The sequence below is a fragment of the Ornithorhynchus anatinus genome, chromosome 12 (assembly GCF_004115215.2).
Source record: "Ornithorhynchus anatinus isolate Pmale09 chromosome 12, mOrnAna1.pri.v4, whole genome shotgun sequence".
Lineage (NCBI taxonomy): Eukaryota > Metazoa > Chordata > Mammalia > Monotremata > Ornithorhynchidae > Ornithorhynchus > Ornithorhynchus anatinus.
In genome coordinates, this window is record NC_041739.1 from 33,125,276 (window position 1) to 33,147,866 (window position 22,591).

The 22,591-nt window shown below is 44.1% G+C and overlaps 1 protein-coding gene across 4 annotated transcripts in view; it reads right to left on the reverse strand.

Annotated features, from left to right (window-relative positions):
- UGT8 (UDP glycosyltransferase 8) overlaps window positions 1–22,591 on the reverse strand; it is a 174,338-nt gene that overhangs the window by 45,833 nt on the left and 105,914 nt on the right. Inside the window, exon 1 of one of the 4 annotated variants that reach the window (XM_007670172.4) lies at window positions 17,079–17,418. The exons of 1 other annotated variant lie outside the window; for it this stretch is intronic. The gene's annotated coding sequence lies outside the window, so the exon portion shown is untranslated. Of the gene's footprint in view, window positions 1–8,050; window positions 8,232–16,671; window positions 16,767–17,078; window positions 17,419–22,591 lie in introns of those variants that run through there. 2 more of the 4 variants (XM_007670173.4, XM_039913740.1) reach the window with 2 other exon arrangements.

A 22,591-nucleotide genomic window follows, 5' to 3' on the forward strand; every position in this document is an offset into this window, starting at 1 on the left:
TTTAAGCTTAGTCTCTCACATCTATCCTATTTTGCTGCTTCCCCAGTTTGAAGCAATTTTATCAGACAACCGATCTTCCATCTTCAAAAGCCCTCCTAAAATCCCATATACTTCAAAATGCTTTCCCAAATAATTTACAATAGCCTCATTATGTGATCTCAGAGCCCCCCTTAGCATGTATTCATTTTATTCTTAGCCTCAGCCTTTATATATAATATATATGTGTAAGGTTTTTTTTGGATGGTCATTTGTATATTTAATGATTCAACTGTTTCATCCTAATGAACTATTGGGTTGGCCCGTCAAACGGCGGGGACTGTCTCCATCTGTTGCCGACCTGTTCATTCCAAGCGCTTAGTACAGTGCTCTGCACATAGTAAGCGCTCAATAAATACTAGTGAATGAATGAATGAAAGTCGGTCACCTGCATCAGACCGGGAGCTTTGCTAATCACAGGGAACCTGTAACGGACTTCCGTTGCATTTTCCAACCAATGAATCAATGATATTTACTGCGCACTTATTAGATGTAGAGCACTCTACTAAGCTCTTGGAAGAGTACAACAGATTTAGCAAACATGTTTCCTGCCTCTAATGAGCTTATAGTCTAGAGTAGAGTACTCCAAAGTCAGTAAGTACTTAATAAAGACCAAGTTTGCATGTACCACTTTATCATTAACTTAGAAATTCCAGATGAGAACAAAAAATGTTGGGCCATAGTCCAAATTTTGATTCCACAGAGCTGTATTTCATTCATTCATTCAACTGTATTTATTGAGCAGCTACTGTATGCAGAGCACTGTACTAAATGCTTGGGAGAGTACAAAAACATTCCTGGCCCACAACAAACTTTCAGTCCATCACTATACTATCACAAGTGACCAGATGTGATGAGAGGATTTGATCTGAATTTCACTGAAATAAAATATGTGCTTCTACTACTAGATCCGGAAAGTTAAGAATCATAAATGAGTATCATTCCAGGCAGGTGAAAGATATCAGTCTTGGTTCATTTTGCTACTGTATCACATTTGATCCTTCTGAGTGGAATATAGCTTAGCTGAATATCAAGCGCTTAGTACAGTGTTTAAGCACTTAATAAAGTGCTCTGCACACACTATGTGCTGAATAAAATTGATTAAATATAATGGTCATTGAAATAAGATAATGATCTCACTCTGATAAACATGTAATTGATCTCCATACTCAAAGAAGAAACCTCTGATGGTGAATTTCCCCTAAAAATGCTTATGTGACTAAAAAAGCCAACTTGAGACCCATAGTCCCGGCCACATTATGCACACAAAGAGGCTGTCTCTAGTCTATTCTCCCACAATGCGTATTTTTACTATACAACTTTAATAAGATTTGCCTGACCACAAAATTCTGACTGGATAGAATGAGATATGATGTCAGAAAAAAAGGAATTGCTCATTTGTGGCAGTCAAGTTGAGTTGTCCTAACGTGGGCTTCATCATGAACATTACCTCCAGAGGTGAGGAGAACTGACCTTACAAACACACAATCACATCTGTCCAAGTGTTGCATTCATTCATTCATTCATTCAATCGTATTTATTGAGCGCTGCCACTTGTAGGAAGGGACAAGAGAAACCTGGGCTAGGAATGGTTTGAGGCACACTATTTTCCTATGTCATCCCTCAATAAATCTACGAATCAATGTTAGTACTTTTTTTTTTTAACCTTGGAACTATTTTTCAAACCTGCTTAGCCATTTGGACAGTCTACCACTCATGCTGTGCCTTTACCAACACAACAGTACAATTTAAAATGGATAATCTGTTGAATTGGAGTCTCAAAGAGTATTTTTACATTATATGTTTCAATCTGGCCACTAAACCATTAGTAATCTGTTAATTCACAATTCCCTTTTATCTGATGCTCTGTCAGCCTAAACAAAGTCAGAAACAAATCAACCAATAGTAGTTGTTGAGGGAGGTCTTACTGTGTACAGTGAAAGAGCTTGGGACAGTACAATAAAAGTAAGAGACACAATCCACATCCTTGATAAGTTTACAGTCTCATGGAGGACGCTGACAAGCACAAAACAATTTAGAGGGAAAATGACATAAAAGAATGAAAATAGGAAAATTCTGATCATTACTACCAGAGATCTCTCTGATGCCCTGACATTTTTCAAATAGTTTTACCACTCCTTAAGGGACTTGTCTGCAGAGGAATCTTTAAAAACAAAAACAAAAAATCCCATGATGGATTACATATTGAATCCAGTGCATTTCATTTTATTGAAAAAAGTCAATGAGGCCTTCAACTGAGAAGTTCAGAAGCAGCATGAACACAGGACTGGGTTTCTGGAGATCCGGGTTTTCATCTGCAAAACGGGAATTAAATATCTATGCTCTCTCACCTCTAGACTATGAGCATCATATGGGACAGGAACTGCATCTGATGAGCGTATATTGTACCTAACCCAGCACTTAGCACAGTGCTTGGCACATAGTAAGCGCTACATAAATAGGGCAATTATTGTAGATTAACAAAACACTAATTTGAAAACAAAAGCAAAAGTTATAGGAACAACCAAATGTAAATGAAAAACAAGGATCTAGAAACCATTTGTAACTGGCGCTGAGATGCTAATAATTTATAAAATCTGTCTTAAAAGCAATCAGGGCTGTTAAGACTAGTGACGAGCTTCCGGTATATTACTAAAGCCTGCATATTCAATTTTATCAAATGATTTTTTTTTTATCTAGTACAGGCAGCCTTCAGGTCTTCCATCTAACCCTCACTTAATAACAATAACGTTGATTTACTTTAATAATGTCTTTGTAGAAAACAGAGCAATTTTAGTTGTTACACCGCACTCAGCCTAAAATGTTGTTGCCCTTGCAGTGCTTTATTTGGAAATGCTAAGAACTATGCTTAAAAAAGGTGCTTTAAGTGACTCAAGGAGCTTTGAAGGGTAAAAGGAGAAATACAGAAGACGAGTATATGATTTCCATACACAAGCACTAAATTACTCTCTAGCAGCAAATGATCAGGGATACAAGGAAAACATACTTAAGAATTCTGGGACGGTAGAGTGTTGTCAAATGAAAAGGAATATACAAGAGCAATCTTGCTTAAAAAGCCAATAACAGAGGAAAGTAACACCATCATTCTAAAATGAGGATTAGGGGTAAGTGGAGTCATACTTTGCAACTGGAGATGTCCGCAGACTTCTTAGGGAGACTGAGACCTAACTAAACTGCAAGGTTGGAGACACCACTGGTGTCACATGATGAAGTTTGATAACTACCATGCAATGAATAATAGAGAGGGCATTCCTTACATCAGTTCTGCAAATTCAAAGTCATGACTCATGACTGATTCAGGGACATTACCTACACTGTTACCCATTATTAGGTTTAGTGCCCTTAATCACTTCGGTTTTCAAGTCTTGCGATATTTATGGTATTTACTCAACTATAACAGGTTCAAGTTGATATATCTGTTACCTTTCATTATTTTTTTTTTCACTGAAAATAAGGTTTTTTTTTCCTTTGCATCACTGAGATATGTGCTTCTCATTCTGGGTCACAAGACAAAATCCCATAAGAGTGTTCAGTTTTTTTAACCTCTCTCTGATGAAAGGATCAGAGGGATACTTAGTGGTGGGAAGGGGAGGTCAAATCATCAAAGCCAACTCTTATTCACTTACACTCACCTGCACGCGCAACGGTTCTTTGCTCATAGATTTCAATATGCAAAATGAATTCCAAATACCATGTCGCAATATATTTTGCACTAAAAAGGTAATTTTTTTAATAGAGATAAAGCAAGAGGAAACTTAAGTTTCCAATTTATACCCATGTTGAAAACAGATTTTGGTTTATTTGAGTTTGGTTGAGAATAAATTCCTAGAGGAAAAATGCATTTGCCTTGGGAAAGGAGGGGTGCATTTTGTGTTCTTCCACAACGGGGACTGTCTTGTACAAGCTCTTCCCATGTCACACCATCACATGATGAACTAAGCAGCCAATTGCATCCAAAGGTCAATAAAGCATTTCTTTGTTTTGATTCTGACCTCATTGTGGAACAAATGAAAAAAAATTACTAAAGAACACGGTGACAGTCAATTCTGGTAAGTCCTATAGCTGGAAACAAACTAAACAACTCAAATATTGTATCATCAATTTAACTTGTTCTCTAATTACTGTCTTTCTATAGCCACAGAATGATTAGCAGAATTGTTCGTGCTATCAGACATTCTCTTATTAGAAAAAAAAGGAGGCAGGTCAAATTCAAATCAAGTCCTGCAATGAACCACACTCATTTGTGAATCTAAAGAAAATCAGCTACTGAGATATTCAGCTCTCCTATAAAAATCCTTGCACTTTATCATTATCACGGCCTTGCTGAAAGAGCACAGGCCTGGGACATGGGTTTTAATTGCGGCTCTGCCATCTGCTTGCTGCGTGACCTTGGGCAAGTCACTTAACTGCTCTGTTCCTGTTTCCGCCACTGTAAAATGGGGATTAAATACCTGTTCTCCCTCCTACTTTGACTGAGGCCCACGTAGGACAGAGACTGTGTCCTAGACAACTTGTACCTACCCCTGAGCGCAGAACACTGTTTAACTCGTAGTAAGTGCTTAAATAACATTAAAAAAAGTTCAGCTCCTGAGTTCTCCTCCTAGAGGCCTTCCCCAGTTAAACTCTCTTTTCCCCGGCTCCCTCTCTCTTCTGTGTCATCTATGCCTTTGGATATGACACCTTTGTGAATTTGCTATTCACCCTCATTCCCACAGCACTCGTGTACATATCTACAGAGTGTAGAAAATACATTATTTATATTAATGTTTGTCTCCCCTTCTAAACTGAAAGACTTTGGTGAGCAGGAAAGGTGTTCCCCAACTCTGTTGTACTGTACCCTCTCAAGAGCTTAGTTATACTTCTCTGCACATAGTAAGCACTCAATGGCATTGATGATGATGATCACTTGTGCAAAGAACACTGTATTAAGTGCTTGAGTACAAATAACGCAAATCAAACATTTCCCGCCTTCAAGGCATGTAGTAGAGTCTAATGGAGGAACACGTGTAGACACAAATTACTTACAAATAGTGGGACTAGGAGGGTAAACAAGGACGACAGGCAGTGATGCATCTGCGCCAGGACGAAATGGCTGAATAATTGAATATACCATAAAAGTCCTAAGTGCCAAGAGAGGTTGAACCGTTTCTAGACTATCCTTTCCCTCGATTCATTTGCCCCTGCATGATCTTAAAGCCATCATCATAATCAATGGAATTATGGAGAGTTTATGGTATGCAGAGGACTGTACCAAGCAACTGGAACAGTACAACAGAGTTGGTAGACAAGTTCCTTGCCCACAAGGAGCTTATGGTCTTCGGGGGGAGACTGTACCCACATGCAGGCCTTGAGAAGCATAAAACATACAGGCTAGAAATGGGTTAGTATTAACATTATTTACTATGGGCTTACTGTGTGCAGAGCAGTGTGTTTAATCCTGGGAGACAATACACAGGTGGGAATTAAACCATGTCCCTGTAGGTGGGTCTGACCCTCTCTCAGGAAGTTGAGGAGGAGGCCAGAATGAAAGGCAAAATAAAAAGGAAAAAGCAAGACCCTTTCTGGGGAAAAATCTATGTCACTTGTTCGATATGGAAAGATCTGTTCATTGTTACCAGGAACACAAAGATTTTTCAACAGTTGTGGTATTTATATGAAAAGATCTTCATACCTAACTAAATGTTCCCAATCACTTAGCCCCTCTAACTAAACTATCCACCCCCCAGGGTAAGTCTGTTTCTCTAATAGGATACCACACCACCCAACCGCTAAAGCGATGGTGCTAACCTGGAAAATAGCTTTTGGCTACCATGAAAAAGATGAGGCTTTTCTTCAGCCACAACTATGTGGATGACTGAGAAGAGGGAGGGGAAACCAGAAAAAAATCCCTAGCCAAAAATGAATTTTGCTGACATCAGTCTTCACAGTTTAGGGGTTTTCTTGTTTTTAATGAAATACACCACTTGGCTTGGCAGTCTTCCCTGTTCAAATTCATCAGCCAATTGTGGTTCTTATATGTCAAGGACTGTTCTGAACATTGGGATTGAAACAAGTCAATCAGGCCAGGAACAGACCTTGTCACCTTTGGGGCTTACAGTAAAGAACAGGTACTGAACCCCCTTTTTTTGCAGTTAAGGAAACTGAAGTACAGATGCCCCAAGGTCACGCAGCAGGCAAGTGGCAGAGCCAGAATTACAATCCAGTTCCTCTGGCTCCCAGGCCGTGCTTTAACCAGTAGACCACGATACTTCCCCCAGTTGTCAACCATTCTCTTCATTAATACTAGATGAAGTCTACTTGAGCGTTTCCATTCTCCCCAGAGAAAGCATATTGGAGCAATATATTGCGCTATTTAAATGACAAAATAGGTTAAGGAAGGCAGCCTTCCCTCTGGAGCATCTCCATTTGATGGTTTGGATTAGCAACAAACAGTAATCCATAACAAAATGCTCGCAAATCCCTCCCTTGAAAAAGATAAAATGAAAGGGCAACTCTGAAAAATATCCTTTTCCAGGACAAATGAAAAATTTCTGAAAGTTTAAAGGACTGAACACGAACTTCGGTTTTATCTGTCTGTCCTCTGGGGCTTAGTAAATACAGTCTCAGTTTAAATTTCTAATTTAGAGGAAGATGTTGTGCACGAGACAGCTCAACTGGCTCCATTTAAGATAATGCATCACTCAGATTTCTACCACAATCGTGTTAGATAATACTTGACTCTCACGATATTTCACCACATATTAGAATGATTGTTATTTTTTCCAGAGAATTTTACAAGATCAAAGTCATGATTTCTAATATTACTGGGAAAAAGAATATCATGTAAATTGATAAAGGTACTTTCCACTCTAAACCTCCTTTAGGACTGAGCCAAACAATATGTGATGGCAACAATCACACCCTTAAACTGTGACACAATGGAAACCATCTCAAAGAAGGACTGTAATTAAATGTACACACGATCATTAAAACTACACTGAATTCATTGTTCATCACTGTTGTGATATTTCAATTGGAGCTAAAGTCCCTCCACTGTTATTGGCATGCTGATCCAAATACACACCTTGTTTACTATGCCATTCATAAATTCACCGGCAACTGCTTGCTTTGTTATGAATACCTAAACCTCTGATCACAGTGAGGCATTCCTATTTAAGTCAACAGAAGCTGGACACTTGCAAATACACTTGCGGCTACTAGAGAAAGCAGAGCATTGCAACAATTTGCCTAACTGCCACTTTTAGTCTTTCGAAAAAGGCAGTCAGCTAGAGATTTCAAGCTTAACCCCAACAGTCACATCAGCTGAGCAAAGACACAATGAAAGAATCTGGATCAGACAACACAATGTCAATACAGATGATCCCCTTGTCCCCAGGAGGGAAACTGAGGGCAGGCTGCAAAAACAAAAGTTAACCTATTCTGCAGTTTTCATTAAGATACCTCCATCTTTAGCCTCATCTCCAAATGATAAGATTAACTGGAGCAGCAGCATGGCCTAGTAGAAAGAGCACGACCCTCGGAGTCAGAAGACCTGGGTTCTAATACCAACTCCACCACCTGTCTGTTGGCTGACGTCGGGCAAGTCACTTCACTTCTCTGTGCCTCAGGTAACTCATCTGTAAAATGGAGATTGAGACTGTGAGCCCCAGGTGGGACACGGGCTGCGTCTCTTTGGATTCGTTGGACTCTACCCCAGAGCTCAGTAAAATTCTGGGCACTTAAAAAAGGGGGGGGGGGGGAGACTTGGTCATGAGTACCTTTGTTGCAATTCAGCATGACAGAACTAGAAAACATCATGAATGCGGCTTTGGGTTAATGCAGAAGAGGCCACGGGCTCCAGAATGTTTCCTTCTCCAAGCCTCTTAAACTGCTTCCTTACCCACACCCTGATATTATTGCCTGGTGGATGGTGCAGGGTCCCAAGATCCTGCTTCCACTCTCTCTCCGAACCAGCGATAAAGTGCACAAACAGAAACCAAGGAGGTGTACAGACCCGAACTTTCTGCTGTCAATCGGACGGATGGCCAGAGGTGGAAGCGGTTGACTCATGCTCTGCTAGGCTGGTGACATCTGGATTAGGCATGGTTAGCTTAATGAGGTACTTTATAGGAAGGGTGCCCAAGGCAAAATTTGGGGTAAAAACAGTATTTTCTACTGAAAAATTATCTCCCAACAACATGATCATCTCACGCAGCTACGTCGACAGAATTATTCATGTTATTTGAGTGCTTACTGTGCGCAGAGTACTGTTCTAAGCCCTTGTGAGAGCACAATAGAGCTGGTAGGCATAATTCCTGCCTTCAAGGAGCTAACAATGTACCAACGGGAGTCAGATATTAAAGGATATATATATGTATGTATATATAAGTGCCGCGGGGCTGAGATGGGGTGAGTATGGGCCAAGTGCGTAGGTGACTTAAAAGGGAAGGAGATGGTGGGAAGTAGGAGGTTAATCAAGGAAGGCTTCCTGAAGGAAATACGATTTTAGGAGAGCTTGGGAGATGGAGAGCGTGGTAATCTGTCAGAACCACCTCCACGAAGCTCACTGAAGGCAGGGAATGTGTCTGTTTATTGTTGTTTCATACTCTCCCAAGTCCTTAGTAAAGTGCTCTGCACACGGTAAGCACTCAATAAAAACCATCGAATGAATGAGATACGAAGGGGGAGGGAGTTCCAGGCAAGTGGGAGAGCCTGAGCAAAGGGTGGACAGAAGAGAGATGAGACCGGGTGACTTTAAGTAGGGTGGTGTTAGAGAGGTGAAGTTTGGGGACTGGGTGGTGGAGGGAGGGGGGGAGGTGAGATAGGATGGGGGAGAACTGACTGAATGTCTTAAAGCCAACAGTGAAGAGTTTTCAGAAACAGCATGGCTTAGTGGAAAGACCACAAGTCTCAGAGGCAGAGATCTGTAATTTATTTATATCAATCAACCACCTGTATTTATTGATTGTATTGATTGATTGATTACTGTATGCCAAGCACTGCATTAAGTGCTTGGGAAAGTACAATATTAACGTTTCTCTCCCTCTAGACTGTAAGTTAATTGTGGGTAGGGACCACGTTACCAACTCTGTTATATACACACTCTCGGAGTGAGGAGCAATTGGAAAAGAGTCCCAAGAGTGAGCTGCCATCCTTTTAGATCTGTTTATAAAACAAGCTAAACTATGAATAACATCAGCAGTGCAATTATCGCACGAGAATAATGCTCCATCCAACTCTCCAACGGTGACCGCATGGCCTAGTGGATAGAGCACAAGGTTGGGAGTCAGAAGGACCTGGATACTAAGCCTGGCTCCACCATTTGCCTGCTCTGTGACCTTTAGCAAGTCACTTCCCTTCGCTGTGCCTCAGTTATCTCATCTGCAGGATGGTGATTAAAACTGTGAGGCCCACAAAGGACAGAGATTGAGTCCAAATCTTATTAGCCTGTATCTACCTCAGCACTCAGTACAGTACTTGGCACATAGTAAGCTCCTAACAAATACCATTTTTTAAAAAAGAAACCCACCCAGAATACTTGGTGATGGCTATATATACACACCATAGTATATGTATAAATATAAATATAACACTTACACATGTACACACGGAGTTAGGGATGGCCTAATATACCAGCTAACAATTTATGCGCCCCTAATCTTCCCCTCTAGCTCGCCATGTGCCATTCATTCACAAATTCATCTTCCCCATTAGGAAGGGACTTAGCTAATATACCTCCTAAATTTTAACTGCTGTATCCCTAATTTTCCTTTCTGACTGCAACCTCTGTGCACAATTTATTAATATGTTTATGCCAACCTCTCTTGAATTAGCTGAAAATCTCAGCTGGCACAACTTCCTGTGGAATTTAGCAGTTGGGATTTTGATAAACCGATGTTGTGACAAACTGCTTACCATGCATCACAAAAGGATTTTTTTGGTTGATGTTAAGAGATAAGGTGTTTCAAATTGTTGTGGTTACAGATTAAACCACAAACTGAAAATTTGAATAAGACAAAGTGTGGTGTTTCAAAACACTTGCGATCAATTTGTAAACACATATTGAAAATTTGATTAGGACAGAGCTTTTATGAAGGGAACTTTCCCAGATTGTCATAACAGGAAAGTCTCTCAAAGGAACATCTTCACTGGTACTGAGAACCAGTAATAAGTCATTAAAATGTACAATACAAGCCATTCTTCAGAGGTTTACTATTTCTGGAGCACTAGCTAAGGTAATTTTATCTAGTAAATGTGAGAAAATGGTCACCAACACAGACATGATCAAAAACCCAAGTCGCTCTCTTTCTATGTATGATGACTGGGGCTTCTCAAGCAGAGAATTTGTTTCATGCATCTGTGTTTTGTCGTTGAATTTCCTCATCCTGAGCTTAGGTTTCTGCTTTAAGGCACCAAATAGTAATATCTACAGTCAAAAAGTAGCTCGTTTCAAATGGATGCCCAAGCAAGTGAGAGCACTGGGAGAATTTTATAAAAATGAAATTACCTATATCCTGGATTTTCACAAAGCAAAACCAATGTTGTAATGCAAGATAATTTGGATGACTTCTATTTGTAGAGTGTAAGCTTTTTGTTGGCAGGGAACATATCTGCTAATTCTGCTGTATTCTTTCAAGCAATCAATCAGTCGTATCTACTGAGTGTTATGTGTAGGGCACTGTACTAAACACTTGGGAGATTAATATACAGCAGAATTAGCACACATGTTCCCTGCCCATAATGAGCTTACAGACTAGAGGTGAGACAGACGTTAATAAGTAACTTATAACATACAATTTTAAAATGCTTATCACAGTATAGTGTTCTGCACAAAGTAACCATTCAATAAATGCAATTGACTGCTTGATTTAAAAAAAAAAAACCCTTAGACCCTGGATTTATTAAACCTCAACTTTCTACTCAAATTCAGCTTTGGTTTTTGTTATTTTCAAACCAAAATTCTTTATTTTGACTTTAATATGACTGACTAGGTGTAGAAATGTCACGGTGCTCTCATAAGGTCAGAAATTTCCTTAACACTGACCAAAAAAAAATTTACCCTTTTTATAGTCTGATCATTCAATGAAGTCCCAAATATAACCATTTTAAAACTGGAATGAATTTGGGAGAGAGGTAATCTGAAACTCCAGGAAAAGAAAGAAACCCATAGCATCAAGTGGGGCCATAGACCAAGAGGAATTTAGTAAACTCAGTACATTACAGAGCAAAATGAATAATTAACTGGCTTTTTTGATTCTTGAAAAGTTGGACCCTCAGGTGTAAAGCAAATATGATTTTCTAATTCGATTTTCAAGTATAGATGACCTTGTACGCTTTTTAAGATTAATCCAATTCTCTCGATGTATTTTCAATTTGTTTTTGGAGAGGATGTAACTTCACCTTAAGGAATGTTCTTCTGACAACGAATCTCAATGGAATGCGATATGGCATCAGAAGAAATGGTAGGGCATACGAGTGCAGCTTTGCACAAGAAAGGAGTGCTACAGTGCCAGGAAAACCCGCTAGCATGAGAAGCAGCATGGCCTAATGGTCAGAGCATGGGCCTGAGAGTCAGAAGGACCAGGGTCCTAACTTCAGTTCTATCACCTGTCTGCTGTGTGACTTTGGGCAAGTCACAACTTCTCTGTGCCTCAGTTCCCTCATCTTTAAAATGGGGTTTTATGACTGTGAGCACCACGTGGGACAGGGACAGTGTCCAACCTGATTAAGCTTAAATCCACTCTAGTAGAACTTAGTACAGTGCCTGGCACATTAATGGATACCATAAAAACAAAAGTTTATCTTAAGGTGGCGTTCTTCAGGATCGTGAGCCCCGTGTTATAAGAGATCATGGTGGGTCATATAATCCAAATACATTTTAAATTCAGACCACTGATTCTTCTGCAATCCTTTTTAAAATTTTCAACGTCGCAAAGGCTCATCATTGTGGCTTTTTTAATTTTAAAAAAAGGCTTAGAATAGGGCTTATGCACCCATGAACAATGGTCATTTTTATGCTGGAATTCATGGTATTGCAGTTTCTACACACTAAGCCCTAGGGTATACACAAGATAATCATTTACTGACATTGAGTAAGGCTGAGAGGGGTTGGGCTACTATTTCTCTATCTACAGCTCTATCTGTAGCAGGTGGTCAGGGTTGAGGGGAGGGGAAGGAGTGGGGCACATTTTTTTGCTTAAGGGCCGCTAGCAGACTCCTGATTCATCTGTTCCCTGCTCCTGTGTTGCTTCCAGACTGTTGGCCAGCAATACTAACCCTAAAATCTCTGGCAATGCCCAACCCAAAGCGCTGGATTAAAGTCCACGGCTGGATACAGCCCTAGGGCCATAGTTGAGCAGGCTCTGATAAGGATTATTGAAAATGCACTTCCTAAATAGATAAAAACATTTCCAAGATAAACAGATAACCCACATGGGCCTATTCTCATCACGCAAGATATAAAGGCATTAATATCTTTTTTTCCTTCCACTAGCCTCTAAATGCCTCGTGGGCAGCGACGGCGTCTTCTGGTTAATATTTCCAATCTCAAACTCCCAGTCCAGTGCTCTGCCCACAGAAGAAACTCCAACAATGACATGAGGATGACAAAGCCTGAAAATATGCATAGTCCTCTGAGTGGGTGGTGGAATGGAGAACCGGGAACCGACCTCAGGCTCGGTGGTCTGCCATCGCAAGGGCCGCTGACCATAGGAGGGGGGAGGGAAAGGCAAGGTCCAGAAGTGGACAGGCCCACAGCGAGGTTAGGAAAGGGAGCTGCCAGATTATGCAGGAGGCAGACCTGGCAAGGAGCAGGAACAGCATAGGAGAAGAAAAATCCAGGAGAAGGAATAAAGAAGTGAGAAACTAAGTGAAGTGTCTAAGGGGGGGCAGTGAGAATCCAAAATCAGGACAGAAAAGGACAAAAGCAGAGTTAGGACAGTGAACCAACACATAAAGTGGGGCAGAGAGGAACCAAAATGCTGGACCACCACAAAGGTTTCACAGACTAACCCAAAACGGGCCTCTCTGAATGACTGCTGGGGAAATTCAGAGCTTCTGTGCCGGCGTAGCCATGTTTGCTATGTCTGACGTCACACATATTCCAGGTATCAAGACCTCAACCTTGACTGATCCAGAACCACCTCCGATTTCCCCCCACCCTCAATGCTCTTCCTGAAGAAAATTTAAAAAAAAAATCAAAGATTGACTTGCATTTAGGGTTTAGGGAGGTTGGCAAGTAATGAAGCCCATATGCAAGCCACCTCTGACAGGCCTGTTCCTCTTCATACTATTAAAACGCTTGGTAAAATCCCTAACTTTTTGAACTCCAATTGCAAGCCAACAATTTCTAATCTTCCTCCTGAGGGGGGGCGGGGGGAGGGGACACAAGGGTGACTGCTTGGGGATAAACAGGGAGAGCTGGAAGGGTAAATACCTGAATCTATCAGGGGGCAAAAATCTTCACGACTAGAATGTCTCAAAGACCGAAAGGAAATATTTTCGGGCCTTTTTTTAAAAAGCAAAACCAAGAGCCAGGGGATGAACGTTGCAACGGCCAGCAGGTGCATCCCACAGCAAAAGCGAAAGCACAGAAGTGTCCTGTTTGCCCGGGAGAGGAATCTTTTTTTTTTGTTTAGGGAATTCCTGAAATCCTGAAGAGGGCGGCGACCCTTCACTTGGTGGAGGCCCGGGCGATGGCCTGTAGGAAAAGTGGGATTTGCTCCTCCCTCCGCAGGAGGGAAAGGGATCTTGTTCACCTTCCCAGGAATGGGAAGGGGGGTGGGGAAAGGAGGGAGGAAAATGGCGCAAAATCAAACCGCACGTGGCACCTTTCACCAAGCTCCAATGGAAACCAGCAAACCGTAGCACCTGCTAACCGAGAGCTCTTCCAACCGGACACGGGGCCTTATCCATTTCACTTTCCCTTCTGGGCTTTCCAACCCCCCTCCCGGCCCAAACTGCTCCTTTACCTGCAAATGCAACTTGGGCAACTCATGCAATTTACACCGCCTCCTCCAGTCCCCTCTCTTTCATTAAATCGTATTTAATGAGCGCTTACTATGTGCAGAACAATCATTCCATCTACTTATTGAACGCTTACGGTGTGCAGAACAATCATTCCATCTACTTATTGAACGCTTACGGTGTGCAGAGCGATCATTCGAACTACTTATTACTTACTGTGTGCAGGGCAATCATTCGATCTATTTATTGAACGCTTACTATGGGCAGAGCGATCATTCGAACTACTTATTACTTACTGTGTGCAGGGCAATCATTCGATCTATATATTGAGCGCTTAATGGGTGCGGGGCAATCATGCGAGCTATAGAGCGATTCATGTGTGCAAAGCAATCATTCGATCTATAGATTGAACGATTCATGTGTGCAAAGCAATCATTCGATCTATACATTGAGCGCTTACTGCGTGCAGAGCATTCGATCTATTTATTGAGCGCCGTGTGCAATCATTCGATCTATAGATTGAACGATTCATGTGTGCAAAGCAATCATTTGATCTATATATTGAGCGCTTACTGCGTGCAGAGCATTCGATCTATTTATTGAGCGCCGTGTGCAATCATTCGATCTATAGATTGAACGATTCATGTGTGCAAAGCAATCATTTGATCTATATATTGAGCGCTTACTGCGTGCAGAGCATTCGATCTATTCATTGAGCGCCGTGTGCAATCATTCCAACTATATATTGAACGATTCACGTGTGCAAAGCAATCATTTGATCTATATATTGAGCGCTTACTGCGTGCAGAGCATTCGATCTATTTATTGAGCGCCGTGTGCAATCATTCCAACTATATATTGAGCGTTTACTGTGTGCAGAACATTCATTCGATCTACTTATTGCGCAGTTACTGTGTGCTGGGCAATGATTCGATCTATTTATTGAGCGCTGCGTGCTCCATAAATCGCCCTTTTTTGAGAGCATACCATGTGCACAGCACTGTAGTAAGCGCTTGGAAAGTGTACGACAGCATTAAAGAGAGACAATCACTACACACAAACGGGCTCACAGTCCAGAGGGACTATACTGAGCGCTTGGAAAGTACAATTCGGCAACAAATAGACACCATCCCTGCCTACAGCGGCCTCGATCGCATTTATTGAGCGCTTACTATGTGCGGAGCATTCATTTAATTGTATTTATTGAGCACTTATTGTGTGCACAGCATTCATTCATTCGATCGTGTTTACTGAGCGCTTATTATGCGCAGGGCATTCAATCTTTCAGTGATATTTATTGAGCGCCTACTGCACGCACAGCACTGTACTAGGCGCTTGGAAAGTACAATGCAGTATTAAAGAGACAATGCCTGCCCACAACGGGCTCACAGTCTGGAGGGACTGTACTAAGCGCTTGGAAAGTACAATACAGCATTAAAGAGACAATCCCTACCCACAACGAGCTCATCAGTCTGGAGGGACTGTGCTAAGCGCTTGGAAAGTGCAATACAGTATTAAAGAGAGACCATCCCTGCATACAACGGGCTCACAGTTTGGAGGGACTGTAGTAAGCGCATGGAAAGTACAAGACAGCATTAAAAACAGACGATCCCCGCACACAACGGGCTCACAGTCTAGAGGGACTGTACTAAGCGCTTGGAAAGTCCAATACAGCATTAAAAAGAGCCGATCCCCACCCACAAAAGGTTCACAGTCTGGAGGGACTGTACTAAGCGCTTGGAAAGTCCAATACAGCATTAAAGAGAGACCATCCCCGCACACAACGAGCAGAACAGTCTGGAGGGGCTGTGCTAAGCGCTTGGAAAGTCCAATACAGCATTCAAAAACAGACGATCCCCGCACACAACGGGCTCACAGTCTAGAGGGACTGTACTAAGCGCTTGGAAAGTCCGATACAGCATTAAAAACAGACGATCCCCGCCCACAAAAGGTTCACAGTCTGGAGGGACTGTGCTAAGCGCTTGGAAAGTCCAATACAGCACTAAAAACAGACGATCCCCGCACACAACGGGCTCACAGTCTAGAGGGACTGTACTAAGCGCTTGGAAAGTCCAATACAGCATTAAAAAGAGACGGTTCCCGCCCACAAAAGGTTCACAGTCTGGAGGGACTGTGCTAAGCGCTTGGAAAGTCCAATACAGCATTAAAGAGAGACCATCCCCGCACACAACGAGCAGAACAGTCTGGAGGGGCTGTGCTAAGCGCTTGGAAAGTCCAATACAGCATTAAAAAGAGACGGTTCCCGCCCACAAAAGGTTCACAGTCTGGAGGGACTGTACTAAGCGCTTGGAAAGTCCAATACAGCATTAAAGAGAGACCATCCCCGCCCACAAAAGGTTCACAGTCTGGAGGGACTGTGCTAAGCGCTTGGAAAGTCCAATACAGCACTAAAAACAGACGATCCCCGCACACAACGGGCTCACAGTCTAGAGGGACTGTACTAAGCGCTGGGAAAGTCCAATATAGCCCCACCTCCACCCACCCCTCCTATTTCCAGGCCCGGATCTCCCTTTCCCCCCCCCCCCCGCCCTTGGCTTTTTCCTGGGAGCGGGACCCTCCAGCCTGGGGGCCAGGGAAAGTGCGCATTTCCGTAGCAAATGTCTCTCCCCAGCGTTCAGCGCAATGTTCGGCCCAACGAGCCCTCCCTACCTCCGAGGCGGGGAATGGCCAGGTTCTGCCTCTTGCACGAACTCGACGGGTCAAGCTTGCGAAAAGAAACAGGTGCCAAACCTCCCCGCCGCTTCCCGACCGGGAGGCTCGAGGAGGAAGAAAAAAAGTTGGCTTTTCCACCGAGCCTGCGGGAAACTTTCTCACCCCCCGGGGGGGGGGGATGCACCTGCGGCAAGGGCGAGCATGCATCTGCTGCAGCTGCAGCAGCTGCAGCAAGCTCCGGGAGCGGTGCAATGCATCCTCCCCCTCCCCCAGCCTCTCCCTTCCCATGCATGGCTCTCTCCGGGAATTCCCGGCCGCAATTCCCTACTGCACGGAGGTGGGGAAGGGAAAAATCCCGGCCTCGTCCCGCGGATTCCCTTTTTCTCCCCCAACCTTGGACTCACCTCGGTTCGGGGCTGCCCCGTTGGAGGGGTCGGCTGGGCGAGACTGGCGTCGCTTCTGCCTTTTCTCCGCCGAGGAATCGATAACGGAGCGGGCGGGCCGGTCCTGCCGCGGGGCCGAGCTGCGCTAAACGCTGCGCTAAACGCTGCGCTCCGCCCCCGTCCGCCTCGGCCGCACCTGCCCCGGGGGGAGCCGGGGGCGGTGGGGTCCGGTCCTGGGGCCCTGTGTGCCGTTGCCCCGAGCGGGGTGCATTGGGGCTCCGCCCGCCGGCCCGGGGGAAGGAGGAGGAGGAGGATGGTGATGATGATGATGAGGGTGCTGGGGGTGATGCCCTGCCCTCCACTCTCCGCCCCCTGCCCGGACACAGCCGGCCGGGAGGAAGAGGAGGACCCCTGCTTGACCCCCTTCCCTGCCCCCAGATCACTCTCCGCCAAACGGTCAGCAAGGTGGAGGCTCATCCGGGGGGTGGCCGGAGAGCAGAGTGTCCCCCCCCCCTGCTCCTAACAGACCCCGCCACCTGCTCCGCCCTCCGCCTTGCCCAGGTTGTGCCCGAGCTTCAGGCCGTCACCGTGCCCAGGCTGTGAACAGGCCGTGACCATGCCCAGACCCGTGCCCAGGCCGTCCCAGGAGCATGACCGTGCCCAGAACCTGCCCAGGCCTTGCCCGTACCCGAGCTATGCCCAGGCCGTACCCAGGCCGTGACCACGAGAAGCAGCCTGGCTCAGTGGAAAGAACCCTGGTTTGGGAGTGGGAGGTCATGGGTTCGTATCCCCGCTCTGCCACTTGTCAGCTGTGTGATTGTGGGCAAGTCACTTCACTTCTCTGGGCCTCAGTTCCCCCCTCTGTAAAATGGGGGTTAACTGGGAGCCTCACGTGGGACGACCCCATTACCCTGTATCTCCCCCAGCGCTTAGAACACTGCCCTGCACACAGTAAGCGCTTAACAAATACCAACATCATCATTATTATCGTGTCCAGGCCGTGACCGTGCCTCGCCAGCAACCGTGTCCACACGGTGTCCGGGTCACGACCGGGCCCGGGCTGTGTCAGGCCGTGACCGTGCCAGAGCTGTGTCCAGGCCGCGACCGTGTCCAGACCGTGTCCAGGCCGCAACTGTGCCCAGGCCGTGACCGTGCCCAGCCCGCGACCGTGCCCAGGCCGTGACGTTGCCCGGGCCGTGTCCAGGCCGTGCCCAGGCCAGTACACTGCTGCAAGACAGAACCCGGGCCAGCCCAGAAAGGGCTTGGATCCTCAAGATGCCCTCCACACCCAAAGCTCGTCCTCCAATAGAGCAATCGTATTTACTCAACACTTGCTTACTAGGTGCAGAGCACTCCACTAAGCACTCAGGACTTCAAGCTCGTGGTGGGCGCAGAACGTGTCTACCAGATCTATTAGATGGTACTTTCCCAAGCGCTCGGCACAGTGCTGTGCGTTCAGGTAAGCGCTCAGTACGGTGCTGTGCGTTCGGTAAGGGCTCAACACGGTGTTCTGCATTTAGTGAGGTCTCGGTAGATAAAATGGATTGGTCTCAAGACAAGTTAGATCCACAGCCAGCCAGGTTGGCCGAAAGACCACCAGGTGTAAAATCATCAAGTTCGGTGTTGTGCATAGAGGAAGGGGAGGAAGAAATAGAGATATGTCCCTAGCCCTCAAGACATTTAATCTAAAGAGACTGCAGAACTGGGCCCACCTGGCTTTCTGGAAAATCGAGCAAATCTAAATTCAGATAGTGCCTCTGATTGAGTATTTCCGCTCTCAAAACCTCAAGATCATCGCTCCTTTTAAAGCAATTAGAAGAACAAAAGGAAGCCCTTTCGAAAATGACTCTGTTGAACATTGCTAGTATTATGTGGGTTTGTTTGTTTGTTTTAAGTAATGGAAGGGTTGGGCCGTGTGACATATTCAAACCCCCACTCCCTATGAAGAGTGATGTTTTAAAATACCTCATCCTAAAAGACAAAGCAAAGTTATCATCAAAGTTAAAGACTTGAAAAACTGCTTAAAACTAATCTTCAGAGGGGAAGTTCCTCCTTGACGTTAAGGGTGAGGCATTTACAGCTTATGCTGCCTAAGCAAATTCAAAGTAATTTACAGATACCACTTAATGACCCTAAAGGAATGCCATTGCTACATCACACTTAAAAAAAAAATATTCTTCTCGTACCTTAATTTTAGGGTTGGGTACTGAAGAAAGCTTAGGATTTTTTCTTTCTTTATTTTAACGTGAACCTCTTTGTCTTTAATTATGCTGTCATCTCATAATACCAAAAACTGTGAACATGAACCCAGTAAAATTTAATTCCCCATTACTTTTACTTTGCAAAACATTGCATTTTAAACAATTAAATGTATTAGAAAGGGGTGAGGCTGGAAAAGTAGAGCAGCAGTTCAAGTGGGAATAATTCCATGTTTAAAACTAGGCGGAACTCATCAACAGCCTTAGCACGTATTTACTCAGTTTATTTATAGTCAGTCGACAGCATTTATTGAGCGCTACTTAGGGCAGAGCTCTGGACTAAGTGCTTGTGAGAGTACAGTACAACAGAGTTGGTAGACACGTTGTCTTCCCACAAGGAGCTTACAGTCTAGAGCGAGAGACAGGTATTAATGTCAATAACTACATATGGGTATGTACATAAGTGTTATGGGGCTGAGAATGGAGTGAAAAAAGGGTGCATATTCAAGTGCAAGGTTGATGCAGAAGGGAGTGGGGAGAAGAGGAACTGAGGGCTTAGTTGGGAATTGCCTCTTGGAGGAAATGTGATTTTAATAAGGCCTTTGTAGGAGTGGAGAGTGATCGCCTGTCAGATATGAAGGGGAAGGAAGTCCCAAGCCAGAGGCAGGACACGGGTGAGGAGCTGGTGGCAAGATAGATGAGATGGAGGTACCGTGAACAGGATGATATTATTACTAATAGTTATCATTGTATTTAAGGGCATACTATGTACGTGTCAAGCACTGTTCTAAACCCAGGATACGTATAAGTTAATCAGGTTGGACACAGACCCCGTCCCACCTGCTGCTTACAGTCTAAGGAGCAAGAACATTTCATCCCCATTTTTCACTGGAGGAAACGGAGGCACCAGAAGATACGTGACTTGCCCAACGTCACCCAGAGAGCAATTAGCAGAGCCAGTATTAAAACCCAAGTCCTCTGATTCCCAGGGTTGTGCCCTTTCCACGAGGCTATGCCTAATGGCATTAGAGGAGTGAAGTGGGAGGGCTTGGTTGTAGTAGGAAATCAGAGAAGGTGGGAGAGGGCAAGCTGATTGAGTGTTTTAAAGCCAGTGGTAAGGAATTTCTGGAGCTGGATGGGCAACCACAGGAGGTTGTTGAGGAGTGGGGAAGCATGGACTGAACAGTTTTGGGGAAAAATGACCAGGGCAGTTAAATGAATGGACTGAGGTCAGCAAGGAGGCTGATACAATAATCAAGATGAGAGAGAACAAATGCTCGAATTAACGCGGCAGCAGATCGGATGGAGAGGAAAGGGCAGATTTTAGCAATGTTATGAAGGTTGACCTGACAGATTGAATTTGTGTGTTGAAAGAGAGATGAATCAAGGATGGTGCCCAAGTATGGGCTTGTGAGACAGGGACGACGGTGGTGCCGTTTACAGTGACACAGAAGTCAAACTGTGGGCAAGGAACACGTCTTCCAACTCTGTTATACTGTATTCTCCTAAGAACTTCATACAGGCTCTGCACATAGCACATCCTCAATCAATACAATTGATGGATTGACAGAATTGGGGTGGGAAGATGAGGAGTCCCGATTAAGTTTGACATGTCGGTAGGATGTCTTAAAAGCAGGAGGAAATATGAGACTACAGAGAAGGAGGAAGATCAGGGATGAAAAGATAGGCTTGGGAATCCTCTCCATAGAGATGGTAAGTGAAACCATGGGAGCCAGTGAGTTCTCCAAGGGAGTGGGTGTAGATGGAGAATAGAAGAAGACCCAGAAGTGAGCCGTGAGGGATGCTCACAGTTGGGGTGTGAATAGGAGGAGAAGCCGGCAAAAGAGGGATGGGAAAAGAATCGGAAGAGTGAAGCCAAAGTTTTCAGTGAAGCCAAGGTTGGATAATGTTTCCAGGACAAGGGGGTGGTCCATCATGTCAAAGGCAGCTGCGAGGTCGAGGATGATTAGTATCAAGAAGAGGCTGTTGGATTTGGCATGAAAAATACCACTGGTGATTTTTGAGAGGGTAACTGTATGCATAAATATATTCCTTTCTATATTCAGTGATGTCTTTGGAGATAGCGGTTATTAACTTGTTAGGATCCTGTTGTGCCTTTTTGTTCCCACTGTCGGTAAGTAGTTTGGTTTGTATTTCTCCCCCAAAAGAGAGGGGGTTTTTTGTTTTTGTTGTACTTTCCCAAGGGTTAAGTTCAAAGCTTGACACTCCAGGTGCACAATAAATGTCACTGACTGATGGAAAAGAAAATCTTGGAGGAACCGCCCTCTACTATCTCCATCTCATTTAAACTTTAGTTCTGATGGTCAGATACTCTGAGCAAAGGAAATGGGGAGGTTTAAGAAAAAAGACATTTCATCAACTAACTCCAAAACTGCATGAGAGAGAGAGAGAGACTTTTATTTGCTGATTATTTAATCTAGCTTTGCATGTGTCTGCACAAAGCCACGCTGTTTTTCAGCACGAAATATTGTTGCCCAGTCTGCATGATGCAGATTGAACTGGGTAGACAAGCTCTACATTAAAAGAGGTGGGAGGGGTGGGGGGGGGGAAACCATACTCAGCAATTATGTTTTCAAAACCTGCCCCAAACACGCTTGTATTAAAGTCATCTTGATTGACTGGATTTCAAGATTTTCCACCTCCTAAACTGTCCTGCCCCACTGCCAGTTTAGGTGACACAGTAGCCACTTGTCTGCTGTGTGACCTTGGGCAAGTCATTTAACTTCTTTGTGCCTCGGTTACCTTATCTGTAAAATGGGGATTAAGACTGTGAGCTCCATGTGGAACAAAGGACTGTGTCCAACCCGATTTGCTTGTATCCACCCAGCTCTTAGTACCATGTCTGACAAGTAGTAAATGCTTAACAAAGCCTATTACTATTATTATTTGTATTATTGGGTCCAGAGCCCAACCAACAGAGAGAAGGGTGAGGACTCAGGACTGCCAATATCACAATTATCAGTGATCAACTGTATAATCTCCTGGCTTCCCATAGAGACCGATCTATTGAAACAACCCCAGGCTAACCTTTTCCAGCCCTCCCGGGCACAGTTTCCACAAAATCATATCCATCAATAATATTTACTATAGACCTACTCTGGGAAGAGCATTGACCAAAAGTGCTTGAAGCCCATGTTAACTTGAAAATTGAATTTGTCGCAAGTGCCCACAAAAAAGCAGGTAGAATTTGTTAACCTGATTTTACTTCAGCTTCTCAACTTGTATTTTATGGTAGAGAATCAAGACTAGTAATACTCATTACAGAAGACGCACAATGCCATCCATCATGGGGATTATACCTTTGCACTGTGAAAC